This window comes from Littorina saxatilis, linkage group LG5 (genome assembly GCF_037325665.1).
Source record: "Littorina saxatilis isolate snail1 linkage group LG5, US_GU_Lsax_2.0, whole genome shotgun sequence".
Classification (NCBI taxonomy): Eukaryota; Metazoa; Mollusca; class Gastropoda; order Littorinimorpha; family Littorinidae; genus Littorina; species Littorina saxatilis.
The window spans coordinates 8916835-8935773 of NC_090249.1; the positions used below are offsets into that span (position 1 = coordinate 8916835).

The following is an 18939-nucleotide window of genomic DNA, read 5'->3' on the forward strand; positions in this document are numbered from 1 at the left end:
GTTTGTGTAACAAGCTGTCAATTCAGTTATTTAGATTTTAAAAGTTAGGCGGTCTAGCGCCCAAACGCAGCACGGTCCGATTGTGTGATGAGACAATCGGCAAAATTAATTCTTTGAAAATTGTTCGCTCTTTACGTAGGGCACCTAGGATGTTCCCGTTCGGTGAGCGTTCAAATGGAAGGGTGTTTGTACTGTGTGTAAAAGCCTGACAGTATCTGTGATGGTTTACTGTGACTTTAATAAAAAGAAAACACACCAATAACCAGGTTAGGTACGTTTATATCTATAATCAATATCTCGGCACGGGGGTACTGCCTTTTTCGGGATGGTAAGCTTATTAGATAGTAGATTCTCAATTTTGCTTGCCCAGGCACGTTGTGAACATTTATCATGCATGTAATTTGTTTCTTTTTTTTCTATTTATTTTTTTATTTGTCAATTTTATTCTCCTTTTCTGCGTTGGGTGACTTGTCATGTCAGTACAAGTTACTAGTTAGGCCAAAAAAAAAATAGGTCTGTTTACGGTAACCCGACCGACCCTAGTTTTTAGGCCCGACCCTAATCTTTTTTTTGGATCGTCTGAAAAAACCCAAAAAAACGCATCCAAAATAGAGCTGTTTGCGCTCAAACAGCAGACGACAGAAGGGAGGTAAGCTCAAAGTACTGTTTATAGTTATGTTGGGCAAAAACAGGGATTGATGAGAAGAAATGAACTGTGAAACATCATAGAGAGGGGAGAAAAAAAGAAGAAAAAAAAATTGAAAAAAAAAAGAAAAAAAAGCCGACCTACCGACCCTATTTTTTCACCCTATGTTACCGTAAACAGACCTATTTTTTTTTGGCCTTATGGTGATGTCATTGTATGATGACGACGTGCTAATAACCAACAGCCAGTAGACCTATCAATACTGCCTGACTGACTGGACACTCTGTGACATTGCTGCTAAGAGGCTACACTCACTCCTTTATCCAGTTACCCAAATTAGAACATGACAAATCAGTGGGTGTTTTGAGAGAGAGAGAGAGAGAGAGAGAGAGAGAGAGAGAGAGAGAGAGAGAGAGAGAGAGAGAGAGAGAGAGAGAGAGAGAGAGAGAGAGAGAGAGAGAGCTTTTCAGATTGACCAAAGGTCTGTTGAATGTTACTGCTGAACTTGTGTATTGGGAACATTGAAATATTGCTACTTTGATCAACACACTCCAATTTGCGCAAGCTTCCAAAAATGTAATGTGTCCCAACAGAATGAAAGTTGGCAAGCCTACTAATACTATTTACCATTTTATTGAGCGACGACAGCCCTTTGTCTTACCAACACCCCCCCCCCCCCATCCCCCACCCCCCCTCTTTCTCTCTCTCTCTCTATATATATATATATATATATATACCGTGCACGTGGGAAGAAAGCACGGCTGGGGAGGAGATTGATTGCTTGGCGTTTGAACAGAGACGAACACACACACACACACACACACACTCACAAAACACACACACCGTGCCACATAACTCACTGAAACTAATCTATATTATGCAAGTTTAGGCTGCGCGGCCATGGTGAAACGTGAGAGTGGAGACCTGGCATTCTAGGTTCATTACTAGTGCACCGAAACGTTTTAGAGAGACAGACTGTCTATGCAGGTCGGTCAGTCAAACACTTGCCACACACTTTTGGAAGGAATTTTTTTTTTAGAGCGTATCACTGAAGGGTATGAAACAAAATGAAACAAATAACCGTAGTCGATACTACAGCACTATTCAATCTTTTCCATTCCTCTCTTTTGTCCTGCTTGGGGGAGGCATATACCAGCAACCGGCACGGTTGGCCTAGTGGTAAAGCGTCCGCCCCGTGATCGGGAGGTCGTGGGTTCGAACCCCGGCCGGGTCATACCTAAGACTTTAAAATTGGCAATCTAGTGGCTGCTCCGCCTGGCGTCTGGCATTATGGGGTTAGTGCTAGGACTGGTTGGTCCGGTGTCAGAATAATGTGACTGGGTGAGACATGAAGCCTGTGTTGCGACTTCTGTCTTGTGTGTGGCGCACGTTATATGTCAAAGCAGCACCGCCCTGATATGGCCCTTTGTGGTCGGCTGGTCGTTAAGCAAACAAACAAACAAATATACCAGCACATTTCCAGTACACCATCCCTTCCCTGTTCGACCAACTTTTCTCTCCGTCCTACTCCTGGCACTTTGGACCATGATTTTCAGCATCGCTTTTAGTTTTACATACATTTTCAATCTGGTATCATACTCTGATTGTTTATGATTCGTCGAAAATAAGCTGTGAAAAGCTGTTTTTGGTGGAGGAGAAGGGACGGAAGGGAAGAGTGCTATTCAGCTCTTGTTATTTTGTGGTGTGACCAGACAAAACATGTCCTAAATTGAAAAAAGGGCGACAGAATGTCTATGCTTTCTTTGCGCGACTTTGACCGGAAGTGTATCGGAGTCTGTAATCTGTGAGCAAACGCATAAGAGGGAAACAATAAAAACTCGAGTTTTCCTGGCTAAGTTTGTATCTGTATCACCACTCACCAGGAATGATTCAAGAATACACGTTAAGCCCCTTTATACAAAACAACATCAACAGAAAGAAGAAGGGAAGAAAGAAACAAAAACAGTCTTTATTAAATGGATAATATCTGAGAGAGAAAAAAGCCCTCAGATCAGATATAATATAAGATTCTGCGTTACAAATAATGCTACTGCGAAGGAGGACTGCCTTCACTTGCAAACGCAAGTCGTTTAACAGCTTAATTAAATGTCGTTAACAAAAAAGGCAAATGAAGAGCACTCTTGGTGAGGGTTGGGTTACTTTCACTGAGTCACTTCCCCTGCAGGTGTGCATGATGCGGTTATTAGGTTGCGGCTTCATAGATGGCGCTGGCCATCTTGCCGCTAGGCGGCGCTTCAGGACTTATTTTTGTTTCCCAAACCGGAGAGATTCAGCGCCCTGAAGCACATTCAGTCACTTTGATTTAATTATTTATCAAATTTGTGATGCATTTTCGACCAAAACGTACCGTGTGCGTCTAGATTATAAAGTACAGTGCCAGATTCATCAATTTAGTCAAATCTAAATTTGGTCGAGTCGTGACTCGAGTTGCATTCCACTCCAGTAGTCCCAGAGACGCATCAGGTGATGATGCCTGTTGCGGGTCTTCAGTTCTACAAGGAGATATGAACTGGATTCGGTGGTGTGGCCTTAAGGTGCCTGGGTGTCTGCGGTGTGTCTAATATTAATATAATATAATAATAGTAATATAAGAGACTTTTCGCCACAGAGTGGACACAGGAAGACAGTGTACAGACTGCGTCATGTCAAGAGGACTGCATGTGTAAATGTAGTGCACTAAATATCGGCTACAGCTTCTCCCGGTATGCTGTTCAGTGACACTCCCTTGGGCCCTGGTTGACTCGTCCTGCTTTCAGTCTTCAGGGTTTACTGTGAGCTCTGTGATCCATGCGGATAGCGCCAGCCAGAGCTGTAATGCTGTAAAGCCTCGCTCAGAGCGCTCACATTGTCATCTGGTGGGGAGGCGAGGCTGCTGTCAATGGGCGGGTCACGTGGTGCACTGTCACTACTCGCTGCTTGCTCGCCGCTGACTATAGCGGAATGCTGCTGCTGCCGCCGCTGCTGCCGTAGCGCTGCAGTAGTACCGCAGTGCTGCATGCAGCTGTCGTGTTGCTATCGGAGCGTCAGCATTGACACTGAATCGTGATCACTCACTCGCCGTCACTGCTCGTGTTTTGGCCACTGGCTCCCGCCTGTCTCAGTCTGTGTTGCCTTCAGGCTGAGGTGTCGTGTCTTTATCTGTGTCTGTACCGCGAGGCCTCACTAGCAGACTGGAACAAAGCGCTGTTAACGACGGTCTTTCATTTAGCGGTGTTTCAAACCATCGGCGGCCCGTGACTTGATTTCGTTTAAATTCTCCACGAAGCCAGCGAGGTGGCGGTGAGAGTGGTGTCAACAGAGGCCGCGACTGTCACCCCGTGGCGTGAGGTCAGCGCGGACGGAGGCGAGTGCCAGACTGAGCCCCGAGTGCCATCAGCTTGGTGACACGGCCCCGAGTGTCTCCCTTCATCGCGGGGTGCTGGTGCCAGGCTGGCACTCACAGTCACACACACTGCCTGACAGTCAGGCACTGATTTCCAGGCGTCCTGCTGTCGGTGAGTACATCAGCATCATACACGGCTTGTTATTGATTCGCCGAAGGTTTCGTAGCCCGACAAAGGGCACTGTCCGTTTTTGTTTTTTGTTTTATGTCCATCATATCTTTGTCACTGTCTGTCCTTTACGCATATTGATTGTTTGCACTACCTGTGACTTTCAAATCCTGCAAATGTTTTCAGTCAAACTCGGCAATTCAAGTTCATGGCCGACCACACCCTCGACGTGATTGATTGTAAAGTCGCGAAGGTTTCCTTGTTCTAAATCTTAGGTCTATTTCCATGGAAGGGTTTATGAGCTATGCGTATACCCCCCCTTTTTGTGTGTGTCTCATGTGCTGTTCATCCTTCAAAACCACCACATAATTATTTTGTCCTTCAACTTTACATCGGATTGCTGGTATACGTACTTTTGTCGATCACAGATTCTGGCGCACGTTTAGTTTAAAAGGTTAAAGCACGTGCTCAGTGTAAAATGCTAGACACGTTTGAGTTAATGATCGTTTTCTGATGGACTTTGCTGATCGGGTGTGACCTAAATAAAACCGAGTGTTCTTACAAGCAAGACGTTTGCAAGTATAGCACGTCTTGAGCATTGCAAGCCTGCGTCGCTGTTCTGGTACTGAGTAAAAATTGGAATAACTATTTAATAAAGCTAAGGGTTTTAGCGACTCACGGCGGTATGCGAAGTGCTGGTTTTGAGTGGTAGGATTTGCTTTAATTGTCCTAATGGAGCACACCTCGTGTTTCTTGTGCTTTGATTTGCTTTGCTAGCCGCCATAGCGCTTCCTCAACAAAAAAAATAAACAGCTGAATGTTAAAGCTTTGGAGCTACATGCATTTCTTTATCTAGAAAATATAACGAACGTAGAAGAGCAGTGTTGCATTTCAACACGCGTTTACTACTTTAGGATGCTTGTTTAGCTTTGCTGGTAATGGTCAGTAAAGACTGCATCATTATTACTGAGGGCCCGAGTGAAGCAATTACGCTGTGCCACCTGCTCGAGGTGAACGCCAGGGTAATGGTCGACAAGCGTTATGTACACCACCAGTCTATCGATCCACACAAGCGCTGTGTGGCTGGAAGGACCACTGACAGAAGAATGCGTGCTGGTGGAGGGGTGGCGGAGGATAGGGGAGGTGGGGGTGACTATGGTTTGCATCGACTGAGCCCAGCACCGAGCGAGTGCAGACTTCATGAAAAATAATCCCTGACGTGGCATCAAAATTAATGCGTCCTGTACCCAGTGTGCCAAACTCGCAGACATAGCAAGATTGGAAACAAACTACTGTTTCTCCCCTCGGATCTCAGACATAGCAAGATTGGTAACAAACTACTGTTTCTCCCCTCGGATCTCAGACATAGCAAGATTGGTAGCAGACTACTGTTTCTCCCCTCGGATCTCAGACATATAGCAAGATTGGTAACAAACTACTGCTTCTCCCGTCGGATCTCAGACATAGCAAGATTGGTAACAAACTACTGCTTTTCCCCTCGGATCTCAGACATAGCAAGATCCGGTAGCAGACTACTGTTTCTCCCCTCAGATCGGATCTCAGACATAGCAAGATTGGTAACAAACTACTGTTTCTCCCCTCGGATCGGATCTCAGACATAGCAAGATTGGTAACAAACTACTGCTTCTCCCCTCGGATCTGATCTCAGACATAGTAAGATTGGTAGCAGACTACTGTTTCTCCCCTCGGATCTGATCTCAGACATAGCAAGATTGGTAACAAACTACTGCTTCTCCCCTCGGATCGGATCTCAGATATAGCAAGATTGGTAACAAACTACTGTTTCTCCCCTCGGATCGGATCTCAGACATAGCAAGATTGGTAACAAACTACTGCTTCTCCCCTCGGATCTGATCTCAGACATAGCAAGATTGGTAGCAGACTACTGTTTCTCCCCTCGGATCTCAGACATAGCAAGATTGGTAACAAACTACTGCTTCTCCCCTCGGATCTGATCTCAGACATAGCAAGATTGGTAGCAGACTACTGTTTCTCCCCTCGGATCTCAGACATAGCAAGATTGGTAACAAACTACTGCTTCTCCCCTTGGATCCTAGACATAGCAAGATTGGTAACAAAGTACTGCTTCTCCCCTCAGATCTCAGACATAGCAAGATTGGTAACAAACTACTGCTTCTCCCCTCAGATCTCAGACATAGCAAGATTGGTAACAAACTACTGCTTCTCCCCTCGGATCTCAGACATAGCAAGATTGGTAACAAACTACTGCTTCTCCCCTCGGATCTCAGACATAGCAAGATTGGTAACAAACTACTGCTTCTCCCCTCGGATCTCAGACATAGCAAGATTGGTAGCAGACTACTGATTCTCCCCTCAGATATCAGACATAGCAAGATTGGTAGCAGATTGCTGTTTCTCCCCTCGGATATCAGACATAGCAAGATTGGTAACAAACTACTGTTTCTCCCCTCAGATCTCAGACATAGCAAGATTGGTAACAAACTACTGTTTCTCCCCTCAGATCTCAGACATAGCAAGATTGGTAACAAACTACTGTTTCTCCCCTCAGATCTCAGACATAGCAAGATTGGTAACAAACTACTGTTTCTCCCCTCAGATCTCAGACATGGCAAGATTGGTAACAAACTACCGTATTTGACGGATTACAAGCACTGTTTTATATGCCGCACCCCCGACTTTTAACAAAAAAATTGGGACGAGCCACGTATAGGCCGCGTCACTAATGACTATATTAGCCGCCGTCGAAAAAAATATAATCAGATCGTGTCAATCAATCAAAACAACCAAGCAAACGAAAGTACGGTATTTGGCGAAATCGGCTCCGAGAATAAACAAATGAAACAAAGAAGAAAAGTGAAAAAGTTTGTCGAAAAATATCACACACACAATTTGTAACCAACACACACATGTAGTCTCGCCCGGAATAAGCTTTTTTGGGATGATTTACGACTTTTGCGCACATTTCGAGCAGACGAAAACACAACATGGCGGTTCTCGCTCCTCCAACTATCGCGAGACACAAAAAAACGAAATCTCGCGCGCGCGAGATCCTGATACATCCGGTGTTTCTCTGTACGCTATCTTGTCACGACGACTTGTTGACAAACAAAGATTCGCGAAAGAAAGAGAAAAGCGCCGAGTCTTGAGTAGAGAGCTAATAAAGTACAGGTAATCGCTAATCGAGCGAAATGAAAATCCGCAGCGACTTCCATTAGGTGAATGCTATTCAAGTTCAGGTAACGTTTTAGCCGCATCTTTTTATAAGCCGCAATGCGATTTTTTTTGAAAAAAAGTCGCGGCTTGTAGTCCGTCAAATACGGTACTGCTTCTCCCCTCGGATCGGATCTCAGACATAGCAAGATTGGTAGCAGACTACTGCTTCTCCCCTCGGATCTCAGACATAGCAAGATTGGTAACAAACTACTGTTTCTCCCCTCGTATCTCAGACATAGCAAGATTGGTAACAAACTACTGTTTCTCCCCTCGTATCTCAGATATAGCAAGATTGGTAACAAACTACTGCTTCTCCCCTCGGATCTCAGACATAGCAAGATTGGTAACAAACTACTGTTTCTCCCCTCGTATCTCAGATATAGCAAGATTGGTAACAAACTACTGCTTCTCCCCTCGGATCTCAGACATAGCAAGATTGGTAACAAACTACTGCTTCTCCCCTCGGATCTCAGACATAGCAAGATTGGTAACAAACTACTGTTTCTCCCCTCGTATCTCAGATATAGCAAGATTGGTAACAAACTACTGCTTCTCCCCTCGGATCTCAGACATAGCAAGATTGGTAACAAACTACTGTTTCTCCCCTCGTATCTCAGACATAGCAAGATTGGTAACAAACTACTGTTTCTCCCCTCGGATCGTATCTCAGATATAGCAAGATTGGTAACAAACTACTGTTTCTCCCCTCGGATCGGATCTCAGATATAGCAAGATTGGTAACAAACTACTGCTTCTCCCCTCGGATCTCAGACTTAGCAAGATTGGTAGCAGACTACTGTTTCTCCCCTCGGATCTCAGACATAGCAATATTGGTAACAAACTACTGTTTCTCCCCTCAGATCTCAGACATAGCAAGATTGGTAACAAACTACTGTTTCTCCCCTCAGATCTCAGACATAGCAAGATTGGTAACAAACTACTGTTTCTCCCCTCAGATCTCAGACATAGCAAGATTGGTAACAAACTACCGTATTTGACGGATAACAAGCTAGCACTGTTTTATAAGCCGCACCCCCGACTTTAAAAAAAAAAATTGGGACGAGCCACGTATAGGCCGCGTCACTATATTAGCCGCCGTCGAAAAAAATATAATCAGATCGTGTCAATCAATCAAAACAACCAGGCAAACGAAAGTACGGTATTTGGCGAAATCGGCTCCGAGAATAAACAAGTGAAACAAAGAAGAAAAGTGAAAAAGTTTGTAGAAAAATATCACACACACAATTTGTAACCAACACACACATGTAGTCCCGCCCGGAATAAGCTTTTTTGGGATGATTTACGACTTTTGCGCACATTTCGAGCAGTCGAAAACACAATATGGCGGTTCTCGCTCCTCCAACTATCGCAAGACACAAAAAAACGAAATCGCGCGCGCGCGAGATCCTGATACATCCGGTGTTTCTCTGTACGCTATCTTGTCACGGCGACTTGTTGACAAAGATTCGCGAAAGAAAGAGAAAAGCGCCGAGTCTTGAGTAGAGAGCTAATAAAGTACAGGTAATCGCTAATCGAGCGAAATGAAAATCCGCGGCGACTTCCATTAGGTGAATGCTATTCAAGTTTAGGTAACATTTTAGCCGCATCTTTTTATAAGCCGCGATGCGATTTTTTTTTGAAAAAAAGTCGCGGCTTGTAGTCCGTCAAATACGGTACTGCTTCTCCCCTCGGATCGGATCTCAGACATAGCAAGATTGGTAACAAACTACTGCTTCTCCCCTCAGATCTCAGACATAGCAAGATTGGTAACAAACTACTGTTTTTCCCCTTGGACATAGCAAGATTAGTAACAAACTACTGTTTCTCCCCTCGGATCTCAGACATAGCAAGATTGGTAGCAAACTACTGTTTCTTCCCTCGGATCTCAGACATAGCAAGATTGGTAACAAACTACTGTTTCTCCCCTCGGATCTCAGACATAGCAAGATTGGTAACAAACTACTGTTTCTTCCCTCGGATCTCAGACATAGCAAGATTGGTAACAAACTACTGTTTCTCCCCTCGGATCTCAGACATAGCAAGATTGGTAACAAACTACTGTTTCTTCCCTCGTAGTGGGGCTCCTATGTTGCAAAATCATTCAAATCATGCAACAAACACCAAATTAAGCAAATATGAAGAGTTTTATGTGCTTAACAAAACCTGATACAGAGCCATCGCGAAAAATAAAAAATGGGTAGTTTTTAAACAATTTTTCAAAATGGCCGCCAGTGTAAACGGTTGGGTATGTTAGGCATATTTCACTTCATGTGATTAACAGCAAATTTGGCGTAAATGGACATTTGCTTTTGCTTAACAAAACCTGATACAGAGCCACCGTGAAAAAATTAAGAAATCAGTAGTTTTTTTACAATTTTCAAAATGGCCGCCAATAAAAGGGTATTTAGGCATTTTTGATGCTACAAGACATTCTCTTGCAATAGAAACTAACACAAACACATTTTTAAACAAAACAATACATGTATTGTTGGTGCAGAGAATGATTGGACGGTGTGGGTGGCAGGGTTGAAGAATTTGTGGATTACCTAAACTGTGCAAAAATAAATATATTGCACCAATTTTCATACCAAAACGAAAACATTCATTCCTGTGCTGTTATATTCAATGTATGCTATTGAGGGCACTCAACTTGGCTAACTGGAACACTTTTAAGATAAAAGGTGGCCTTTACATGGGTTATTTGACCGCCGCCCAAATAAGGGTACCCCCAAAATAAAACTGATAAAAATGTAATGTATCAACTCAAAAGTCGACTAAAATTCATAATCGCTGTATTCCGAAAACGTTGTTTGTTCTCATGTGTTTACACAACTAGCACATTCCGGCAAGTGTCTATACTCAAAAGAAACTTTGGCAGTACTTGAAACAACCATCTGTCATATATACATGCGAAGTCAAAAATATGTGGGATGTAAGTCAACAAACCTGTGGCAGTTTTTAAAATATTATTTCGTGAAGATTTGAAAGTGTACTCAAACGGTTGAACTACGCCTCGTGCGTAGACACACATTCCTGAAAGTTTCAACGCAACCCACTTGGTCATTGCTAAAATACATGGATTTTAGTTGACTTGGGTATCCCTCAAATTTGACACATAAACATCTCATCCGTGAGATCGACACATACATCAGTAGGTACAATGGCACAACACTAGAAATATGCAAGATGGCGAAATAAAACAACCTGTTCTGGATGGATAATCAAGTTGACTTTCTCTTCGTATACAACAGTGACCCAGTTGTGCCTCAGGAATTGTCGTCGGCTTTTTAAAAGGTACCCGAAGTTTTTGTCACATCTCTTTGTCACGTCAAGGGTATCCTTATTTTGACGGCGTAAATGATGATGTTAAAAAAAATGTGCCAGATAGCGAAGATGCGAGCCTTTAATGGCATAGACAGTTTGAATAAAATGACACAGGAATAAAAGTTTGAGTTGGGGTATGAAAATGGGTGCAATAATATTTTTGCACAGTTTAGATGCTGACAGTTTTCACAGGCATGCAAGCACATTTGCAGAGAGCTGTGCTCTGCAGTCCTTCTTAGCAGCATTTGCAGCGTTTTGTTGTACAGCTCTTCTTGCAGGCACACCTCATGAGTTCTCTGCACACGCTGGATACCTCTTGAAAGCTCGTCCAGAATGACTCCCACTTTCCAGCCTTGAACTGCCAGCCCACAGAGTTTGGAAGTCTAATAGGTAGATGGCTCTTCTCAATCTCATGTCCTGCAGCAGCACCTCACTTGTAAGGGGATTATGGTCAATTTGGCAGCTCTTTTTACTGAAGAGGTACCGTCTAGCACTGTTTACACCCAGTACGTTGCTGGTTTTGTCCTACAAATGTACACCAAAAAGCTCTTGTGCTGCCCTGTCAGTGGTACTCAGCTTACAAAGAGGAGCAGACAACCTGAAGAAAGTTTGAGTGACGTCTTCAAATGCTTGCCATACTTCCCAAGCCTTCTGATTCCCCAATACCATTGAAGAACGACATAGTGTCACAGCCTGTAAGGCTATGCAAAATGGGCAGACAGGGTGACTTCTCTTGGCCAATGGCTTTGGCAATGTGGCGATACACTTCACGAGCAGAAAAAAACGCAACACAGCTGGAATGAGAAGCGGACTGTCTGGCCTCCTCTACATCCATGGTTCAGGAAATCAGCCTGTGGTACCCTTCACACAAAAGATGAAAAGTGACATTTTTATTGGAATGTATTTGAATAATGTTTACTATCTCAGAGAGTCGGTCAAAGCCGGGTTAGCAAGTCTTCACACAACAGACCAAAATGAAAGAAAATTGTATTTCATGAATTCGTATAATTCTTACTGTTTCAGGTTAAAAAACAAACAAACACAGTTTCCAGTGACCCAACTGATTCTGGAATCTTTCTGACCGCTACATTTATTCGCTTCAAACAGTCGCTAACAGAATGTTGACCATAGTGAGGGTTCGAACGTTAAACCCATCAAATTCACAGAGGTCGCTTACAAATGATGTTCAAACATGTTCCAATTAATACAAATAAAAAAATCTTACTGTTAAGATGTATTAGGTAACAAACCTTGATACAGTAGTACTAGTGAAATCGGCTCCCTTCTGTGGCACCGGAATAAATGCAGAACGCTTGTTCCCAGGAACCGGCATGTGGTGTAACTCTTGTATATATCCTGTAAAAATAAAATTCACACCAATGCACGGTCAACTTAAAATAAGCAAAAGGATGAGAAACAAGCAACAAACCAAAATTGTAAAACTCAAAGAGCGGTACCTCTTCATTTTTCAAAACCACTTATCTCATTTGATTAGCATACACTGTATGCTTTTGTCTGTTACCTACCGTCTTTGAAAGTTTGATCACAACACTGTAAAGACATGGGGACTGGAGTGTTTTTATCTCCAGCTGGTCATCCTACTATCTGGCCTACCCTCACTCAGTTTTTGACTCTACCCCTCCCCACCTTATAGAAGTCCTTAACGTAGGCAGGACTAATCATTTATCATACCATGAACAATCTCTTTCTCCTCGCCTTTTATTCAAAGTTCGTTTAATCTGTGGCGATCATGATTTCCTTACTTGTAATCAACAGATAGATCTAGATCTATCAGCATCACAATCCAGCTTGATGAGCTATTGCAAGATTACTCTGCATTTCAGCGCTTCACCCGATGAATAACAGACCCCAGGGGAGAATTAAACAGTAGAATGATGTGACATTGGTGAATGGATGCGTATTCTTGAAAACTTACCTTCAGAAACGTTGTTTTCGCTCAAATCAAAACACGCAATGTTGCGGAGGCCGCCATCTTGAATTTTCATGCTGCGGATATATAAAATTCTAAAAACGATCAAATTAAATACCAGAACACAAAAATACCCATAAGAGTATTTATGTCATGCATGTGTTATCAGCAGACAACTTCTGGTGCATGGTAAACCATTGAATTTTACATTTGCTGAGTTGGGAATATTTACTGCTGAGCGCTTTTGGTACGAATTTCGTCTGCTGTAAATGCAGCCTTTTATTCCCTATCAAAGACAAAAAAAACGATTTCTGAAGTGGCTCTGTATCTGAAATCCCTTAAATAATTATAAGGAACAATACCACAAAGTATGATGTTTGTTGCAAGATGTGAATGATTTATGAATGCGTCTGCAACATACGAGCCCCACTATCGGATCTCAGACAGAAAGCTGAATTTTTGAAGGAGTTCTTTTGTCTTGGCGATATAGCGATGTACTAGCGTAACTTTACAAACAGAAGAGTCAATATGATACAAATTAAACTAAGGGATAATATCTAGGAAAAAGGCCCTCAAATAGCTTCCAAATTTATACCATAAGATTCTGCGTTGCAAATAATGCTGCCCATGTTACGTCATTTAATTAAAATTAAAATTCTAGTAATTCATCCAAAAAATTATTTCCTCTTATGCTTTATCATTTCCTGTATCCAAAAGTATATAGATATGTTGTGTTTGAATTAAAAACAAGTTCAGAAAATTAAAAAGAATAAAGAAAAGTGCGCTTTTCGCTAATGCGCTATACTGGCTTGTCACTTCAAGTGATCAGCGGGATCGGCAAAGCTATTGTCTTGTTTAATTCCGTGAGTTCAACAGATTGACGAAATTTATTAATTTCACTTTATGCGACTTGTTTTTTTCCGGTTAGTTGACATTAAAGACTCATGGCTTCACGTAAACCATCAGTTTCTGGTCACAGACACTGTCAGGCTTTTAAACACAGTACAAACACCCTTTCGTTTAAACACTCACCGCTTGAGAACATCCTAGGTGCCCAGCAAGCATTTTTCAAAGAATTTATTTTTGCGTGCTCAGCCGGATTTACACCAAGACAAATCCCGGAAGCCCGGAAGTATGTCACGCAAGGTCGTGTTTCCTGTATCAGACGAATTTTCTGCATAGCGCTTGCTTCTTTGACGACAACCGCCGCCGATAAGTGCGTGTGACTCGCAGTCGTTTGTTGCTTTTTAGATTCAGAGAAACAAAATTATGTGCTAATGCAGATACAGCGAGTCGCATTGAAATCACAAAGTGACGACTAAATTGTGAAAAAAAAGGACAGTTGGTGACACGGGTCGACGATGGCTCAGGGGTAAAATAAACCACGAAATCTGGTGTGTGGTTTACGCAAGCTAAATAGTCATTCAAACGAACTGTGTCATTTAATGCTGTTAAATGCTATTGCAAGTGTGTTCCATAAGGTTAGAACTGCTTTTTTCGTGAGAAGATTTAAATCGTTCCGTAAATCATTTGAGGCAGACTGGGCCTTTAATAAAAATCTTCTTTTTTTTTTTTCGACCAGCCACTTCAAGGAATTTCCCAAATAGCTTCACAAACAAACAGTTTTTTATTATTATTTTTTAAATATAATTATATGTATATATATATATATATATATATTTTTAATCTCTTTCCGCTTTCTCACTGGTCTTAATGGCAAAAATACTTTTCCAGACAATATATAAAAAAAATGTGTAAATACCATCGCCTTTTGTATCCTTGAGGCACAACTAATACATTCGCGTTGTTGGGCTTTCTGGCCAGGGCATTTGTTCATAGGGGCCTTACTAGTTTTTTTATTTTATTTAAAAAAAATTTTTTAAGGCGACTGGGCTTCTTAATCTTATACAATGGGTACAGATGAATAGGGGAAGTCCCGTCTTTAAAGGCACAGTCATTCCCGTGTAAACGAATTGTATCACCATCTTTGAACTGTCGATCCACTTCGATACATTCCAAAAATTAACAAACCTGGATGCTTTCTGTTCTGAGTGGGAATTTGTTGATTAATGAATATATTTTTAACACTGGTGTTAATCTGCCAAGTGAACTAATGACAAAACATCCCACGCTGCACACCAGTCATGCAGTATATTGGCTTGGGGTATGTGTGTAGGTGGAGGGATGGGTTACCCCATGTAAAGCATGGGCAGGTCTCAGATTGAACTGTTTTTACGGAAAGGACTGAACTGTTTTTACGGAAAGGACTGTACCCTCAGAAACAAAAAAACTCACATTGCAACATTTGCATTCCTCTCTACGTGCATAATTACTTCAGGAAGTTCAATCCCAATCTAATGTCACATTCTTGGGAAAACCAATGTTCATCGATATATATATCAAACCCAGAACCGTTCCAGTTTGGCGTTTAAAGTCGAGCGGATCACTTGAAATGATGAGGAAGGGAGTCTTACACTTTAAGTGCTTTTGTTTGATACAATAAAGATACGCGGATGTTATCATCTCGCTACTTTCAAATTGTGGCACATCGTTTTTTGTTGGTATGCTGTTAAATGCTCGCGGAAAATCGGAAATCCCCAAAACAGGGAGACAAAATAACACGCGTTCACCTTGTGCAGTAAGGCAGTTCCAACGTGTCTTTTGTGTTGTTTTTGGTGTTAAAAACTGACCTACGATTAAAGAGCAGACATCGGCATCGAGGTGCACCGCAATTTTGAAGAATTCGTAGCCTTTTCTTATTGAGTATTTTGTCTGCAAAATATATTCAGCCTTTCAGGATCATCAAGACTTGAAAAATAGAGTGCACCCTGCTGAAAATACGATTTCTTGGTAGTTCGTTCGTTCGTTCGTTCGTTACTCTTACCGTCCTGATCACTTACAGTAGCACCAGAGTGTGCGAAAGACTCAAAAATGCAGATGAAACACACCAACCTCGCTACTTCTGAGCTATTTTTAGCGTTCTCGGTCACTAACCTTTTTTCGCTCAAATGCTTACGTAAACCCATAACGTCAAAAGATGTTCAAATTTGTGTTTGCAACAATGTTTATCAAATGATTTTACAAACAACAAAGCCACTGTAATTGGGAAAATGTCTTAATTCGCTGAATAACAATGGGTTCTTTCATACGTTAAATCCGGAAAGTCATATCTAGCATCATACAGAATTGTTCATAAACCTAATAATACATTAAAGGGCAACTGTTGGGTTGTGGCTCTCAAAATCTGTGCATCTGTATGAGTTCTCATGTAACTGAAATTATATTTTAAAAGTAACTTGTTGATTTTAACAGCTTGATAACACAAGTCCGAAGATTTTAGACATGCTACGAAGAAAGTTTGCATTCTTGGCTGAGTCAATGCAGCCCGCTCGAATATTACTTCCCTTGGACGCGTGACGTCAGCCGAGGAATCGGCCGGGTTGAACGGTGCTCTCTGTATACTGTGTAGTGAGCGCAATCGGGTTGTCTAGTCAAGCCCTAAAGCATACTTCACAGGCAGGTGAAGAGAAACTTAGGATGGGGTGTCTTCTCCCAGGCCAAAATTTTGCAGTAAAAAACGGGAGTTTATCGTGTCTTCCGTCCCCCTCCTGCTTTTGTTCAGGTGTTCCCACTTGAACCCTGTTTTTGTTCATATTGGCATATAATGTCACGCGTCGAGGGACACAAACACACACACACACATTATCTCTTTCCTAGATTTTCCCACCGACAGCGTTGGTTTTTGTCTTGAATTCAGTACCTCACACGTACACGGTAATTGGCGTGACACCTCAAGCGGACCTTCTTCAGTGTAAAGTGTCTGCTGACCAGGGACACGAGGGTCTGTGGTTGAGCAACTTTATGGCTTAACCGGGTGGACTGGGGTTCCTCGGATGACGTCACTGCCAGGCTAACGCTGCGGCGTCTCTTCTCTTCTTCTGACAGAGTTGTCGGTCGCGGATTTTGAGTCGTTTCGGCCTGCCAACTGCTTCGTTTTCTTGCGGATTGTGAGAACTAGCAGAAAGTTTCACTCATTTTCATGATTTCAAACTAATGATAAAAGTATCTTCTTCTGGACCAAATCAACAGTCTTTAGTTGCATCAACTCGGAAAACTCTTAAACGCGTGTTTGCACGCGACTCCGCGCATTTTTGAGGCCAGGCAACCCGACAGCTGCCATTTAAAGTCTGTTTAACACTCAAGTCCTGGCTAAAAACCATAGAACTTTTAATATTAATGTTACTACTAAAGTCTGTTTCATAAACTATAGTCTGTTTCTATAGTCTGTTTCAATGACTTTCAGCAATTTTCATCATTATAAATCGAGTTATAACTAGACACATTGAAAGAAAATTGGTGTATTTTTCCAGAAAAAGGCGTGTCCCCTGCACGGTTTTCAGCAAAGACTGTTTTCGTGGTGCACTACCTCTGTTTTTTTAAAAAATCGAAAAAAATACACAGCAGCCATAATTCCTCTTTATTTGAATGAATGTCGTGTGTGTGTGTGTGTGTGTGTGTGTGTGTGTGTGTGTGTGTGTGTGTGTGTGTGTCTGTCTGTCTGATTCCATTCATCCAACAGACTAATTTCTTCACCGTTCCCGGTGTACTGCAATCGTTATTTTGATTTAATGCATATATATGCTCTGTTAACTTTGAGGTTATTCATCTACGTTTACGTACACAGAAGATATAATGTTCGTCCATGTTTTCAAAGTGACTCCTCACATTCGTTCATATCTAGTACCGAGAAGCAGAGACAGGACACAGAGCACAAAGTCAATTGTTCAGCAGGAAAAAACACTCACGTTGTCCATCTTTTCTGCACAACATAAAAGCAATGGCCCAATGGATGGAATGAGGCTGGAAGATGAACGATGGCAATTAAGTCTAAAGTTAAAGTTGATAGGAAAGCCACACAAGTTGTTGACCAATCATTCGTCAAGATAAAACGGCATGATTAGAAAGAAGAGATGGCTGGATTGGGAGAGACAGGAGGATAAAAGTGCGGCTTTTGATTGTTTTGTATTTTTCTTCTCGTCTTTTAGGTTGTTGTAATGACAGCCCGGGAAGCTGTGGCGCATGTTTGTTGAATCTGTTGAAAGATGGGAATCGTTAAGTTTGCTTTAGAGCTGCTTTAATTGTGTGTTGAATTCTTTCGTCTAAAACGCTCGTTTCGTCCATTGCTATTCATGGCTACATATGTTTTGGACAAATGGTGTTTGATTGGCCAGCATCGATCGCCAAAAAAAGTGGCCGCTCGTCTCACAATGTTCATCTCTCTTGTCTTTTCTCCCATATAAGATGACGTCTTTAGCTAGGAATGGATAGGGGAGTTGATTCCTGAGTGATTTCTTTGCTTTCATTCGTTTCTCAAAGAGAGATAAAATGACGTCTTCCATTTGGTTGGGATAATGAGTGCTAATCTATAGAGTGATTTGGAGTTATTCACTTCAGGATTGGCCTCAACGCCACGGTGTCGGTGAGTCAGAGCTGACAGAGAGGCGGGGTGATAGTGAGCGGCAGCGTGACAAGGGAGGTATGGACGCTCCCCCGTGATGCCGTCTTGCTGTCTGTCAGCCTTTGTCCTCTGCCGTCCTTTCTTTCGCTCAAACCTTTTCTCAGACCTTCGATTTGTGTGTGTGTGTGTGTGTGTGTGTGTGTGTGTGTGCAAACGTGAATAATGACAAAACGCGTGCCGCATTCCTGAGATCTTGTCGTTATTGAAATAGCTATCTGTGAACATAAACTTTATTTTCTTCTGAGAAGTTGCCAGTATTTGTCAGCTTTATTGTACACCCTGATGGGGAGGTGTCGCGCCTTTTTTCGCAGACAAGGTCTTTCTCTGTTTCTACTGCAAGAACAGTCCCGTGCTTTTAATGAAAGTCGAGTAATCGTTAAATTCCTGGAGCGGTGGAGGAGAAATACTGTGTTCTCGTCACGTTGATGCTCGTCCTCTGCCAGTCCTCCTGTTTGTTGATGTTTGTCCTCCGTTTGTCCTATCCGTGTCTCGGATAAGAGAGGAGGGCCTGTATTGCTCGCATAATCTATGGGGTTCTGTGCATGTTCTGTGTTTTTCTTCCACATTCTACAGCAATTGTATGAGGACAGCAGTAAAAACAATAATGATAATGATAAAAACACAAAACACAAGATGAGAATGAGTCTAACAGCGTTGTTAATAATCATATTGAGATGACTGTAAGTGTAATGAGATCATCAATAATATTATCAAAGTGATTTATCAAAATGGTTTGCCCAAATTAAACTTTGAAAACATGGTCCTGTAACGGCCCGTATTGTGACAATCCTTA

The 18939-nt window shown here is 42.2% G+C and overlaps 1 protein-coding gene across 2 annotated transcripts in view; it reads left to right on the top strand.

Annotated features, from left to right (window-relative positions):
* The window catches only part of LOC138966255 (cytokine receptor-like factor 1), a 104145-nt gene that overhangs the window by 24145 nt on the left and 61061 nt on the right, over window positions 1–18939 (top strand). The window contains exon 1 of one of the 2 annotated variants that reach the window (XM_070338397.1): window positions 1397–4161. The exons of the other annotated variant lie outside the window; for it this stretch is intronic. The gene's annotated coding sequence lies outside the window, so the exon portion shown is untranslated. Of the gene's footprint in view, window positions 1–1396; window positions 4162–18939 lie in introns of those variants that run through there. 2 annotated transcript variants of the gene reach the window in all.